This window comes from Hylobates moloch, unplaced genomic scaffold (genome assembly GCF_009828535.3).
Source record: "Hylobates moloch isolate HMO894 unplaced genomic scaffold, HMol_V3 SCAFFOLD_18, whole genome shotgun sequence".
In the NCBI taxonomy this organism is placed as follows: Eukaryota; Metazoa; Chordata; class Mammalia; order Primates; family Hylobatidae; genus Hylobates; species Hylobates moloch.
This window is the reverse complement of record NW_026652293.1, coordinates 14,811,955-14,828,066: the sequence shown is the minus strand read 5'-3', so window position 1 is coordinate 14,828,066 and position 16,112 is coordinate 14,811,955. Positions and strand designations below refer to the sequence as shown.

At 36.8% G+C, this 16,112-nt stretch overlaps 1 long non-coding RNA gene across 1 annotated transcript in view; it reads left to right on the top strand.

Annotated features, from left to right (window-relative positions):
- LOC116457846 (uncharacterized) overlaps window positions 1-16,112 on the top strand; it is a 58,527-nt gene that overhangs the window by 4,496 nt on the left and 37,919 nt on the right. The gene's annotated exons all lie outside the window — the stretch shown is intronic.

Genomic DNA, 16,112 nt, shown 5'->3' with positions numbered 1-16,112 from the left:
GTTCATACCATTTGAATTACAGTGAGATGCTTCAAAAGTGTCAAGTTAAATGACTTTACAAAACTGAGTTCTAAAATATAGATTTATTCAGGTTAAAACTTTCATTCCAATGCTATGTTAAAATATTAATTTATAGAATAAATACACAGAGATTACTCAGCATATGCCAGGTAGTCTTCTAGGTGCTGAGACCCAAAACTGAACAAAGAAATACCCAGCCATGGACAGGTTCTACACATGTTATATAAAACCTTCCATGAACATCTCTGTGCTTGGAATTGGAACTTTAAGGAGCTTGCTACCAGAATTTTATTCAGAACTTACCAATAAGGATCTATATAATTCAAATGAACTCCATTTAAGTTTTTTACGTCTTTATTTCCATGTGTGCTATAGGGTAGAGAGGAAGTATCCTGTGGTGGCTAAGCATGCATGCTCTGAAGCCAGGTGGCCTGCCACATTGCTTCTGATCCGTGCAACACTGGGCCCTCTCTGACCTTTGGTTTCCTCATCTACAAATAGAAGGTTATAATGATATCTACCTTCTAGATTGTTATAAGGAATAAATTAAATAACACTTGTGTGGTACTTAGGCTAGAATTTACATTATAAGCACTCAACAAATGTTCATTATTATTATTGCTTAAGCTGAGGGAATAGCTAGATAGCACCAGATTCTTACGTGGACTGCATAAGAGAAGGACCACGGGAAAAAAAAATCCATATTGTTTGCATTCTCTTCTTAGAAAACAAGAAAGTGAAACATGAATGGAAGGATTTGTGCTTGTTGTTCTAACATCTGGCATAATTTTAATCAAAGAGGAGGACTACATGTCTCATTAAGTTTCTACTATTATTTTTCACCAAATTAAAATAAAAACACTGCCAGACTTCAATTTTCGAAAGAAGCTCAAACTATATCTGTATAATTTCCACTTCTAACCATTTTATGATATGGTTATGGTAATATTTGGGAAGAATCTTCCCTTTGGGGATCTCTTTCTCATTCTCTGTCACCTTTATTACTATTCTTTAAAGAAAATGAACAGTTTGTAAGTAATAAAATTATGGAAAATGGCTTTTGGTCCACTTTGGAAATAAACTTGAATAGCAAGCACGAGAAATATTTTGGAGAGTTTTTCTTTTAAGAGGCAAGCTATTGTTCTATTATGGATATAGCCAAGGTTAAAGAAGTTCCATATGGCTTGAGCAGTAATAACACCACCAATAATTAAAGGCTGCCCCAATGTCTCCACTTAGCTATGACACCATAACCATAATTATTTTAGGACTGAAATGAACTATAGTTTTTCTCTAGTCTAACCTATCATTTAACAGTTGAAGAAACTGAGGCTTCGTTAGACAAATTTGCTGACCCAAGACCACTTGGCAAGTTGGCAATGGAAAAGGGAATGCAATTCACATCTCCTGCCACTCATAACAACACCCTTGCCCTTGAACATTGGCATCTGGCAATAATGGAAAAGGTATACATCTTGAGCATTTTGTTCAATCACTTTTCCTTTATTTTCTCTAGAAAATATAACTATGAAGAATTATAATGTAAGTGAAGATAATGGGAATCTGGATTAATTTTTACTTTCAGTTCGCATATATTCTGACCCATATAAGAATTCATCTTTTTCCTCTCCCTTGAAAATCTGTTATATTTTTCTCTTCCACTTATAAGTTTTAACAAATAATAAATGAGTATCTCAGAAACATACATAATGACATGCATTGTTTTCATGTTGTTTTTTATATCACTTCAGAATTTTTAAGTAAAATTTATAATTAAGTTTATAATTTATAATTTATAAATTTAAGTAAAATTTATAATTTATGGTTAATATAGCAAGTACTATTTTCTTCCCATTATTCCCCTTAGGCACATGGAAATTGGGGATAGACTTTAAGTATGATTTTAGAAGTTACCATGAAGGTAAATAAGTTTATTTGACATAAACACACTGTCTCATAGTTTAGCTATATAATAGAAGCTGTTTAATCTATCTCTGTATATATGTTTATCCCTTAGTCAATTGTGTGTTCCAGATAAATCATTTTGGTTTTCTTCCCCATTTTTAATCTTCAGAGTTTTCTTCCCTAAGAACAAAAGTCAATAAGCATATTACATGTTATACATTAAACAATTAACTGAATGGATTAAGATGGTTTTACTTTAGCCTAACTCTTAAGCAGGAAAAGAGATTCAATGTTGCCTCTTCAGTTTGAATTGGTTAGCTTTATGTGTAGGCAAAAAGGCAATTGCAGTTATATTATCTGATTATTTGTAAGAATTAAGATAAATTAGTGCTCTAAATGGAGTCAGTCAACCCTCTTCCATTTCCCTTTCTAGTGAATAGAATGAAGACAAGATTATTTTCAGAACAACATTCAGAAAGCTCCAGGCTGGCTCTTTGAGTAGGTAGGTGGTTTACTGGGCATCTGGGTGGAGCATAGAAGCACTGAAGTAGAGGAAGGAGAAGTGACAAAAAAAGTACATATTTGCGAGATCTATTATTTGTCTGGCCTTTAACATAAATGCATGGTCTTTCTTCTTAGGTTTTCATAAGACATTCTCTTTAGGCATGCTTCAACTAGACATGTGTAAATAAGATTTGTTTTAACATATTTTCACTCCATGTTTGTATGTAGACACTGACTACACTAGTTAAAATAACTGACTTTGCTGCCTTAAACATTTCATCAAGTCAGTTGGAGCTTCCACTCCATCAAGACAGGGAGTTTGCCCATGCTTGAGATCTGCTCTGTAATATTTCTTTATAATTGCAGCTATGACTTTGTTCATGCTGGTACAGAATTTAATGCTCACTCTTTGATTACTGTTGAAACTTTGCAATTTATAGTAGATTTTACCATTATATCATGGCCATTCATGTTTCTTATATTTCTTTTAGCCTTAAATGCCACCTTTTTTGGTATTAACATTGAGTCTTCTACTTTCTTTGTTTGCATTTTTTCTTATCTTTTTGTTCACTCCTTGACTCTCTAATTCTCCTTACCAATTGTTTTAAGCATGACTGTGTAAACATTAAGTACATTGGTGTTATGTTTACTCAATGTGAGAGTCTACCTTTAATGGCAAAATTCATCCCATTCTCAGAGTAGAGATCAGTATATCTTATGTTTATTACTGGCTTAAATTTTTTATTATTTTTTTCTCTTATTGCTTTATTTGAAGAAATTACTATTTATGTTATCTTTTGTTTTTGTTTCAATTATAGTTTTCCATTCTGTTAATGGTTTCCCCTTTTCTTGCTCTTCTTATCTTCTTATTAGATATCTATGACTCTACTATTATTTTAAGAAGATAAACTATGCTCTCAGTTGAGATAGACTGTCTTACTCAGCCAACACTCAGTTTTCTTTGATATCTTTCTCATTCCTCAAAACAATAACAAAGGAAGATGAAAACCTTAGAAAAAATTATATTAGGTCTCTCCACTATTTGCAAGATGCCATTTCAATTTTAAGATTTTTTTTTTTTTTTTTTAAGACAGAGTCTTGTTCTATCACCCAGGCTGGAATGCAGTGGCATGATCATAGCTCACTGCATCCTGGAACTGCTAGGCTCAGGTAATTCCTCCACCTTGGCCTCCCACAGTATTGGCATTACAGATGTGAGTCACTACATCTGGCTGCCTCAAGATTTTTTTTTTTTTTTTTTTGAGACAGAGTCTCACTCTGTCACCAGGCTGGAGTGCAGTGGCGGTGATCTCAGCTCACTGCAAACTCCACCACCCAGGTTCAGGTGATTCTCCTGCCTCAACCTCCCAAGTAGCTGGGACTACAGGCGTGCACCACCACACTCAGCTAATTTTTGTATTTTTAGTAGAGATGGGGTTTCACCATGTTGGCCAGGATGGTCTCGATCTCTTGACCTTGTGATCCACCGGCCTCGGCCTCCCAAAGTGTTGGGATTATAGGCGTGAGCCACTGCACCCGGCCAGCCTCAAGATTTTTTAATTTAGCATTAAATAACCTACTAGATTTTATTTATTAAGATAGAAAAAATAGATTGAAAAAAGATAATGAGTAAATAAATAGGTGAACGAATGAATGGATAGGTGGATATGTACATAGATCACCACCTTCCTTCTCCCTCTTGTTTCTTATATTCCCTTTTGCTCGATGTGAGTCTTTTTTCAAGTAATTTTTTCATGCAGTCTATTTGTGTGGTACATATTCTAAATTCTTGTGTATTTTAAAGTAAATAATATCTTAGGTTGCTATAGAATTATTGAGTTATAAATCTTTTCCCCCTTTTTAGTGTCAACTATTACTAATAAGAAATACCATGCCAAACATACTTTCTCCACAAACCTTGCAGACAACTTTTATTTCTATCTGGAGGTGTCTATATTTAAAAAACTTTTGACTTTAGGAATTTCACCAGGATAAAATGTTAGATTTATTTCTTTATTCATCAATTTAGTTTAGAACTCTTAAAGTCCTTTGGCTGCAGAGACTTTAGCTTTTTCTTCAAGTCAGGGGAATTTTCTTAAATAATTTATTCAATTACTGTCTCTCCTATTTCTGTTTTTTTTTCTCCTGAAAATTCTATCATTTATGTTGTATCTCATGAATCTAGTCTTCAGTCCTTTTATCTTTTCCCTCATGATAGCCATCTCTCTATAGTTTTGCTTTGTCATTAGAAATGTTACTTGTACTTGACCTCTTAAGTTACTTAATATGATTTTTATACTGGCCATTCTCTTTCAGTTCAACTATTATATTGCTTACCCTAAAATAATGATTTTTTGTTTTGTTTTGCTTTGCTATTGTTTCAGCACAAGACAGACTTTTGAAACTCAAGTGTACTGAATGCTATATTTTGTATTTTTATCTCTCCCCACAAGCAGTTTTGCTTCACTGCAAATATGCCCTGATTATTCTGCCTGATCATCCTTTCTGACTGGTGGGAAATTTGAGATAGGTTGTTATTTCTGACTTCTTGTCTCATGCAGCTCAGATCTAGAGGTTGGAGCTTCCTAAGAGTTTAGAATCCCATTGCTAAGAAAAGCAGAATAGTTCTGACACCCACAGTTTAGAGGGTTGCCTGTTTCTTGCCAAAGAACCTGGAGGAATTCTCTTCACTCTCTAGCTCTCCTGAACTCTTTCAGCCTCTAGGGACAGGAGAACTCATTCATCACTGCCCCTTTCCATCTTCTAGGGGCCAGAGGCACCTTATATATTCATTCAGAAGAATGTCACCCTTCTTCTTATGGTTTCCCAAAATATAAGAAGAGAGCAATTATGAAAAAAATGAAAGAATCATAGGATAGGTCCAGAAGATATAAAGCTTATTCCTTCCTTCCACAAATCTGTGAAAGCTAGAGTCTTCCTACAATCTACTTCTTTATTCTCCTTTTTCCCAGGCAATAATGCTTTACTCTAGTAGCTTGCCGTGCCACAGTTCTTCCTGCTGTGATTTTAACAGACATCGTATCCCAATTATACCAGTTTTCTATGGGTTCCAAAGTCTCCTGCATTAATAGAGTCAAATATCTTGGAATAGGAGTTGATAAAAGGAGAAGGTGGCCCAGCTGCTGCCAGAATCTCTGCTCATGGTATCTATTTTCTGTAACACTCCTATAGTGAGCTGATCAAATCCTACTAGTGAGCGAGTTCTCGTGAGATCTGGTCATTTGAAAGTGTGCGGTACCTCCCCACTCATTCTCCTGCTCTTGCTTACATGTGACAGGCCTTCTCTCCCTTTGCCTTCTGCCATGATTGGAAGCTTCCTGCGGCCTCTCCAGAAGCAGATGTCGCTATGCTTCCTGTAGAGCCTGCAGAACTGTGAACCAGTTAAACTTCTTTTCTCATAAATTACCCAGTTTTAGGTATTTCTTTAAAGCAATGCAAGAAGGAACTAATCCACTGCTCCAGAAAAGATATCATATATCACACAGCATCTACAATTAAGGCATAAATTTACTTGAGTTATGGTAGCTCACTTTCATGCTCAAAGATCCATCTGACTTTTTTATGTTGGTGAATAAATGGCGATATCATCGGGACTACCTCCCATGGATCCTTAGGTCTTTAATAATGGCACTAACTGTGGCTATTTTTCCAGAATATGGTATTACTTTGGATTTACTCTCTTGACTGTAGAGTACAAGGGTAATTTCAGAGGCTTCCATTTAGCATTTCTTCTTACAATATCCCCTACCTCACAGGCCAAGGAACCAGGGTGGGATTGTTTCCAATGATAAGGTGTGCTTACTTTAATTATATATTGAGGACCAAGAAAATGATCATCCATGGCCCTAGTAGACCCACTGTGAGCTGGACCTGTTCCAGAACCTGCATTTATTATTCAGCCCTCATTCACACCTAATCTAATATAGCGGCCATGGTATTTCTTCCAGCCCCTGTTTATCTAGGTCAACTCGAGTCCTACATGAAACAGTCCTCGAACTATTTCACTGTTCCCTTTCCCCAGTGAACAATTACCTAAGCAAATGGCCACAGACCTTTTGACGAAGGACTGGAGAATTGTTACCTAAATACTTTTCATGGTAATGTTGGGTCCTTCCCCTGAGGAGTTGGCATCTCCTCCCATCAGTGGGTTCCTGGACTGAAAACTGCTACAAGTTCTGCAGTAGGAAAGAAATTGTGACTCTTTATTGAGGCAACTGCCCTTAAATTCTTGTTCATCCCTCTGTGGTTTTCATGGCTTGTACAGATTGAGCTAGACTGTGTAGCAGGAGAATATCACGGGTATGATAAACACATTTGGAAATATGTGATCTCATTTGTGTCTTCATCTGTTGAGTAGTTAAGATTATCCAACTCCTCTGGACCTCAGCTGCAAAAATGCATCTTGCCCACCTGAAAATAACTTCAGAGCGCCTAAACTATTCTGGCCACTGCAGGCTCTTCTTACCTACTGAGGAGAGCTGATCTGGCATTGCCCTTGGGAGTTTCTCTACTCTTAGATTTCTTACTAACATGATGTGTTTCTACTAACATAGATTAGTAGAAACAAACAAACACATGGGGTGTCGCTTGAGTGTGACCAGTCTCAGATTCCACTGTGTATGACACAGTTTCACCAGCTCTCAGTCACTTCATCTCCTCAACAACTGACTCACTGATCGTGTTCTGCCTGTAACTACATCAGGAGTAGGAATAAACAGAAGTGTGTGTGTGTGTGTGCGTGTGTGTGTGTGTGTGTGTGTGTGTCTGTGAAGAAGGGGAGGATTGTGGTGGGAAAAGATCTGTATCTCAAATATATTTTTTCCTTCTATAGAGCACCTTCTGACTCACCCATTTACTATAATCTAACACTGAGATAAAGTGCAACTTTCTCAGCTTCCTTCAAGGTTAATTTTCAGAGATCTGAACATGCACACTGACTTGAGCTGTCAGAATATATCTTGATTTCTAAAAGGCATTTAATCAGTTTTCCAAGATATTCCTGCACATAAAATGAGTGAATGTTGAAAGAATAATAATAAAGTTATTATTTCAGTTATGAATAACCACACCCAAATAATACCAAGCTCTGAATCACTGTCAGCCTTCAGTTAGGTTTCTTGTGACATGCATTGGATACTGTCTTATTCAACATTTTAATCAATGGCTTGGATAAAAATAAAGGTACACTTATAAAAGCAAAGTCAGATGAAAAATGCTAAGATTGAAAAATAGAGTAAAGTTTTATTAGTCCATTTTCACACTGTGGATAAAGACATACCCAAAACTTGGAAGAAAAAGAGGTTTAATTGCACTTACAGTTTGACATGGCTGAGGAGGCCTTAGAATCATGACAGGAGGTGAAATGCACTTCTTACATGGTGCAGTAAGAGAAAATGAGGAAGATGCAAGAGTGGAAACCCCTGATAAAACCATCAGATCTCATGAGACTTATTTACTACCACAAGAACAGCATGGGGAAAACTGCCCCCATGATTCAAATTATCTCCCAGTGGGTCCCTCCCACAACACATGGGTATTATGGGAGTACAATTTAAGATGGAATTTGGGTGGGGACACAGAGCTAAACCATATCATTCCACCCTTGGCCCCTTCAAATCTCACGTCCTCACATTTCAAAACCAATCATGCCTTCCCAAGAGTCCTCCAAAGTCTTCATTCATTTCAGCATTAACCCAGAAGTCCACAGTCCAAAGTCTCATCTGAGACAAGGCAAGTCCCTTCCACCTATGAGCCTGTAAAATCAAAAGCAAGCTAATTTCTTCCTAGATACAATGGGGATATAGGTATTGGCTAAATACAGCCATTCCAAGTGGAAGAAACTGGCCAAAACAAAGGGGTTACAGGGCCCATGCAAGTCTAAAAATCCAGTGGGGCAGTCAAATTTTAAAGCTCCAAAATGATATCCTTTGACTTCAGATCTCACACCCACATCACGCTGATGCAAGAGGTGGGTTACTATGGTCTTGGGCAGCTCTGCCCCTGTGGCTTTGTGGGGTACAGGCCCCCTCCCAGCTTCTTTCATAGGCTGGTGTTGAGTGTCTGTGGCTTTTCCAGGTGCATAGTGTAAACTGCCAGTGGATCTACCATTCTGGGGTCTGGAGGATGGTGGTCCTCTTCTCACAGCTTCACTAGGTGGTGCCCCAGTAGGGACTCTGTGTGGGGGCTTCAACCCCACATTTCCCTTCTGCACTATCCTAGCAGAGGTTCTCCATAAGTGCTCCACCCCTGCAGCAAACTTCTACCTGGGCATCCAGGCATTTCCATAGATCTTCTGAAATCTAGGCAGAAGTTCCCAAACCCCAATTCTTGACTTCTTTGTACCTACAGGCTCAACACCATATGGAAGCTGCTAAGGCTTGGGGCTTGCACCCTCAAGCCATGGCCCAAACTCTATGTTTGGGGCCTCAAGCCATGGCCCCTTTCAGCCATGGAAGGAGTGGCTGGTATTCAGGGCACCAAGTCCCTAAACTGCACACAGCACGGGGACTCTAGGCCCTTCCCATGAAACCATTCTTGCCTCCTCGGCCTCCAGGTCTATGATGGGCGAGGCTGCCACAAAGGTCTCTGACATACTCTGGAGACATTTTCCCCATTGCCTTGGGGATTAACATTTGACTCCGTGTTACTTATGCAAATTCCTGCAGCCAGCTTGAATTTCTCCTCAGAAAATGGGATTTTCTTTTCTATCGCATTGTCAGGCTATAAATTTTCTGAACTTTTATGCTCTGCTTCCCTTTTAAAACTGAATGCCTTTAGCAGCACCCAAGTCACCTCTGGAATGCTTTGTTGCTTAGAAATTTCTTCTGCCAGATACCCTAAATCATCTCTCTTAAGTTCAAAGTTCCACAAATCCCTAGGGCAGGGGCAAAATGCTGCCAGTCTTTTTGCTAAAACATAACAAAAGTCACCTTTGCTCCAGTTCCCAACAAGTTCCTCATCTCTATCTGAGACCACCTCAGCCTGGACCTGATTGTCCATATTGCTATCAGGCTTTTGGTCAAAGCCATTCAACAAGTCTCTAGGAAGTTCCAAACTTTTCCACATTTTTCTGTCTTTTTTTGAGCCCTCCAAACTGTTCCAACCTCTGCCTGTTACCCAGTTCCAAAGTTGCTTCCACATTTTGGGGTATCTTTTCAGCAACACCCCACGACTGGTACCAATTTACTGTATTAGTCTGTTTTCATGCTGCTGATAAATACATATCCGAGACTGGGAAGGAAAAGAGGTTTAAATGGACTTACAGTCCCACATGACTGAGGAGGCCTCTGAATCATGGTGGGAGGTGAAAGGCATTTCTTACACGGTGATAGCAAGAGGAAATGAGGATGATGCAAGAGAGGAAACCCCTGATAAAACCATCAGATCTCATAAGACTTATTCACTACAAAGAGAACAATATGGGGGAAATCGCCTGCATGATTTAAATTATCTCTCACTGGGTCCCTCCCATAACATGTGGGAATTGTGGGAGTACAATTCAAGATGAGATCTGGGTGGGGACACAGAGCCAAACCATATCATTAGTCATAGTACAAAATTAATAAGATGAAACTTAGAGAAGAACACCATCTTAGAATTATACTGCAGCTAAGATCATGCAGTTTCAAACTGCTGATTGTATAGATGAGGAAACTAAGTCCCAGAGAGGTGAAATGATTGACTTAGGGCCACTCAGCTTGCTTGTAACAGAGCCACAATTGAATTCTGGCTCATTTTTCCAGTGTTATGTGACTATGCCTTGGTTATTCTCACTCAAATACTATCCTTAGATAGCCTCCATATTATGCCTCCAAATTGATTTTTAATTTGCTGAATTCTGAATAGATAATAAAAACTATGCTTATCAACGTGGAGTCCTATATCTAGTCCAAAACAAACAAACATAAATTGTTTGTATTACTGCAGGATGGACAAGGCAGACATGTGAAAGAGACATTGGTTTTTTGGCAATAATATGTCTCTAAAATGTGATTTGACTTCATAAAATGCTAATTCAGTCTTAAATTGCATCAGTGAACAGGAGGCATTCGGATTGAGACAGGCTTTTGTTGCATTTTGTTCTGCAATGATCAGAGCACTTCTTTAATGGCCTATCCAGTGCTGGGCAGCACCTTAACAAACTAAAGTACATTAATCATAGGACCATCTGAGTGAAAATCTGGAAATTATGACAGAAATAGAATATTTGTTAAAACTGACATTGAGATTTTTTTCACCTAGAGGAAGAAAGCATTTTATTTATGTGTGTGTTTATTTGTTTGATACAACACATTAGTAAACAGCCATGAAGAAAAAGAGTGATTTATTTGTAATCATGTTCAGTTCTGTCTGAAGTGGTCGGAATTTTCTGTAATAAAGAGAGTCTGGTAAAGCTGAATTTTCTTTCTGATTAAAAACAGCATTAATCCTCTATGCTTTTGTTAATCTAAAATGATCCAGTGCCTTTTTTTTTTCAAAAACCACAAAAAGTTGCATTTCTTTGTTTAGTACCTAAATACGTTACCCATTGAGCCAAAAGATATGACCCCCAGAAGCACTTTTATTCTTTCTACTGTTTGGCTGTATAAGCAATCTGTGGTGAATGTTTGAATGTTTCTCAGTTAATCCTGCCTGGGTGTCTATAGCTTTAAGAGTTACCCCATTATAGTCACAGGCCTGTGTTAAATCTTTTAAATAATTTTATTTCAAAGCATAATTTATTTTATTAATAAGTAATATATTATTTCTACATGATGTTAGTAAGTAGCTCAAAAAAGACACTAAAAATAAAGTGGGAATTTTATTTTCTTTAAGTGTCTTTTGTTCACAAGGAGAATCATTTTAGGTCTTTTATAAAAATATTAGTTGGAAATATTTTATTAGTTAAAACTCTCAAACACTAAAGAGTTGACGTAAGAAAAGTTTTTATCCACCTTTTCCTAAGTGAAGTATTGAAATTGAAATTGAAAGTATTATTATGAACCATGCAGGAAGCCAATATTTTTAATGTTATCATGTTGAAAGAAGACTAATAACACACTGATTTTCGTGAGTGAAATAAGAGGATAGTTGAGTTCATTTGAAAAGCAAAGTATAAATATTGATGAATGCCTTTTGACTCTGTCATCTAAACTTCAACTTTAATGATAATATTATATGCAGTGTCCACTAGTTTATATTTGTAACATGGACAATATATCTAATGGAGCATTTAGGTATAAAAATATAATTTTTAAATTTTTATATAATTCGACCAAATCTCTGTTTAAAGAACCTATGTGATTCATATCAGAAGATGTAATAGTCGTCAATTTTGAGTAAGTTTAGGAAATAAAGGTTTAAACTCAGTCATTTCAGATTTTCCTTAAACCTCTTCTCCCTTGAATGCGTCTAATTTAGGGATAGTGAGTCCTAAAGGTGTTGAGAGATGGGTGAGAGAACACTGAGTCCTCGGTCACCAAATGTCTGTTGGTGTCCACAGGGTGTATCACTCTCTGCTGGCCCTTTCTGCCTCCACGGAGTTGTCCAAGTTGCCATCAGTCCACACAGTCTCTGTTTTCTCAGCCTAATTTCGCTCTCCCTACATTTCTCACACCTTTAAAAGGCAGAAGTCATTTTGAGATGCTCTGCAAAATGCGCACTCTGCAAAATGAGACACCAGGGAGCTGGATCAGGTTTCGCCTGGATTCAGTATGCTGATATTTCATGTCAACTATTACCATGGTTCAGGATTATCTAAAACTTTTCTCACATATCTCTTCCCTTTCAGAAAATGGCAAGGTCTTTTCTGCTTCGAATTCCTTAGCTCTCTCCTGGTTTTCTACCATTCATCTCCTGGAGCTGATGCCTCAGCTCTTTCAAGAGACCCTCACCTGAGTTTGACTTTCTTGCTTTCTTTTCCCATTCTCTTTCTCTCCAAGTTTTCAGAGTTGGTTTTTCCTTTATCCTTTTTAAAATTTTAATCTCATCTCCATTTAGAGCAGAGGAAAATGCTTTGCACTTTTCCATCTCTTCTTTCTTAAACCTTGGACGTTCATGTTTTCATAAAGCCAATAGTTTTCTGACATCATGATTTTCTGGCTCTGTCATAATACCTCTCCCTTGGGGCAATGGAAGTTTCAAGCCCTATAGTAGCAAAGGAGTGGGGAAGGGGAGCACCAATGGGTTGAAAGAAAATGTGCGTGCGTTGCAGGGGTAGATAGGATGGGTGGGTAGCAAAGCCTGCTTAATATTTTGTAATATTGTTCTGTTATGTGTGCTTCATCATGCTTATTGGTTCATTAGAGAAAATCAAGTGCCTACGTGGAAAGAGAAACAGGTGTCTCTCACTGGAATGCAGCTTCCTGAGGTCAGGGACTTGCTTTGTTTTCTTCTACAACTTTAAAGCCATACCTGGCACATAGCAGAAGCACTATAAATAAATCCAGGATTAATGGGTTGAAGGAATGCCCATTACATATCTAGATTGAAAGTGTTCTTAGGTTCAGCACTGTGCTTCAGAGTGGGCCTGAAAAGAAATTAAATGAATGAAAGCTCTATCTTAAAACAGGACTAAAGCTTTGATAATTTCAAAATGAGAAATAGGTCCATTTTTAGACTGCACCTTTGAAGTGTTAGATATCTCAAGGGGGTCATTTTATGGTTGAACTCTCTGACAAATGTCTAAAATGTGACTACTGTGTTGAAGAATAGAGATTAATGTACTGTAGGCCACATTCCCTGCTGGTTCACTGCAAATGGGTCTATGAGTGCCATGTATTGATCTTCTCAGCGCTATGGGTGGCAAGAGCCTCTTGGCTACCACCTTTATCTGACAGAAGCCTCTTCCTTTTTCTCAATTTGTCATCTAAATACATGGAGCAAGCAGGGTTGAGTCCAATGTAAAAAGTCTGACCTATATTCAAGCTAATTTCTTCTAGCCTCAGTTTTTCTCTAAATGATAAATTATCAAGTATATAAATTGACTGCCACATAGGTAACATTCACTAATATCGGTTGTTATTTTTACTTTATATGTGGAAAGGCTGATTCTGAGCAATGCTGCATGCTATTTGCATGTTAGGTATGAAGTATATGTCAACTTAAGCAGCAAAGACTTTCTCCTCATTTTAAAATATTAATTATTGCAACAAAAGCAGTAGCTTTGTTAAGCTACTTGCTAGAGCCTGAAAATGAATCTACGCTATCGGTCTATAGATGAATATTTCACGTTATATTCTTTTAGTCCATTTCATCTAATACAATAGCTACATCAAATAAATTGGAATTAAAATAAGACCTAGGATAATATATTATTTTACAGTATTTTAAATTGAAATTTATTTGTTCTTAACTGTTGTTATGCACTCTAATTTTGGTAGTATGTTGTGGCACATGCTTTAAGAAAATATTAATGACCTGGGATCTAAAATTAAATGGATGATTTGTATCAAAGGCAGTTCCAAACTATGAACTAATATGTTTAGTGAGAGATTACTAAGGACTTAAAAAATTCCTTGCTTATTCCTTTTCTCCATTAGGTTTCAATAGTTTATATATGCATAAAATTCTCTCTCTCTCTCTCTCTCTGTCTCTTTAAAACAGAGATGGGATCTCACTCTGTTGCCCAGGCTGGAGTGTAGTGGTGTGATCACAGCTCACTGCAACCTTGAACTCCTGGACTTAAGCAATCATTCTGCTTCACCCTCCTTAGTAGCTGGGACTACAGGTGCACACCACCATATGCAATTAATTTTTTAAGCTTTTTGTAGAGACAGGAATCTGACTACGTTGCCCAGGCTGGTCTCAAATTTTGGGCTCAAGTGATTTTCCTACCTCTGCCTCCCAAACTACCTGAATTACAACTGTGATCCACCATTCCCGGCCCCATTTATCTCATAATTTGGTAGAATGAGAATCCTGGGCAACAATTTGTTTGAAACCTGATAGCTGTATTTGAGAAATAGCAAAAGAAGGCTATAATTTGGATTTCTATTTTGAAAGACGGCATAAACAATACTAGGAGTTCATTCTGGGAGAATACTATCTAAAGATATAATTAAGAAAATAATTTTGCATGAAAAAAGAAGGTCATTAAATAATAATATTTAAATAATTTGTAAAATTAGAGATCTTTTCTTGGTGTTATCTTTATCTTTAAGCAAGAAATTTGTTGTTACATGATAGGGTAGTATAACTGGATCTGAATTTTTTTAAAAAATCCACAATTTGGATGAATTTTTGTAGGATCCAAGTGGAATAAATTGTTTCGTAATCGGTAGATTTCTGCTTAATGATTATCCTTGCAGAAGTCTAATGATATTTACAATTTCTACATTTATAGTTGCTCTTGCTGGCTGAATAAAATAACATTTGTTGAGACTCACTGTTATCTTCCCCCTAAATTATTTGGACTTTCTAAATTTTAAAATTAATGTTTATTCATTATTTAAAATCAAAATTCTATCAGAATTTTAACTCGCTTATTTTTAGCCCTATTCTTTTTCTTCTTGGCTATCTTTAAAAAACATAGAGATTAAGTGACATTTAATTGTCCAAAAATGAAATAGTCAAGCCTGTTTGATACCTTTCTATAATTGATTAGGGCTAAATAAACAAAGAGGCAATATTTTCCCACACTCTATTTGGTCAGCATAGTATAAAAATTTTTTTAGACATCAAAGGATTATTTTTATTAAATTAGAAGCCTGCCTAAACCATATAACTCCTTGATTTTACCTCCAAATCATTTATATTACACAAATCACTCAGGGCAGCAATAGTGAATGACAAATAGTATAAATTTAAAAAGAAATGACTTACAATCCATTCTAAAATATTTGCCTAGAGAATAGGTATAAGTAAGATAAGGGACTAATTTTAAATAATAATGCTGGTCCCTTCATTAGAGAAATAAATTAAATTGTCTTTAGATTTCCCACAGGCTGCCATTTACCATTATCCAGTTTTGATAATGAGTTTGAGCAGGTATTTTTCTCTTTGATTCAAACTGCTCTTCTAGTGAAAGAGCCCAAAGGGAAGTAATCTTCTTCAATTCAAATTTCCTATGCCAGGACCACTGACAACCCTGGCAACTGCAACCACTAAAATCAAATTGGATAATGGCTATTTACGTAAAGTTCACACAATTGTTAAGTTGATTCCAGATGTCTAAATAATCTGCATGCACATTAGCAGGAAGTATATCAAATATATACGTGTGTGTTCTATATACATTAACCTACCACCTGTCAGTTACATGACAGTAGATAGACCAGAAGTAATAAAGCCTTACCACATGTAAATTGTAGCTCTGAAGTCTACCTTCACTTATATGAGCTCAAATCCATATAGCTAACTCACCTTTACTTTTATCAAAATTGCTTTGAATTAAGGATGAGAGAAGAACCTTGGATATGGACACATTAGTTACATTAAAATCAAGTCTGTTGTGAACCTAAGATGAAAGCTGAGAGGAAGGTTTAAAAGCGGATCTTTTCTTTCCATTATGCATTCCAAGAAAGGATTCTAGTTGTTGGGAATCTATCGTAATGCTCTTGCTGAAGGTTCTTAAAGTATAACTCGGGGTCTGCGTCCCTACTGCTCTTTGGAAGAGAACAGAATTGTTTTAAAGATGTGGTCTACAGCATAAAGTATTACGTATTAGAAATATTGATTCTTGT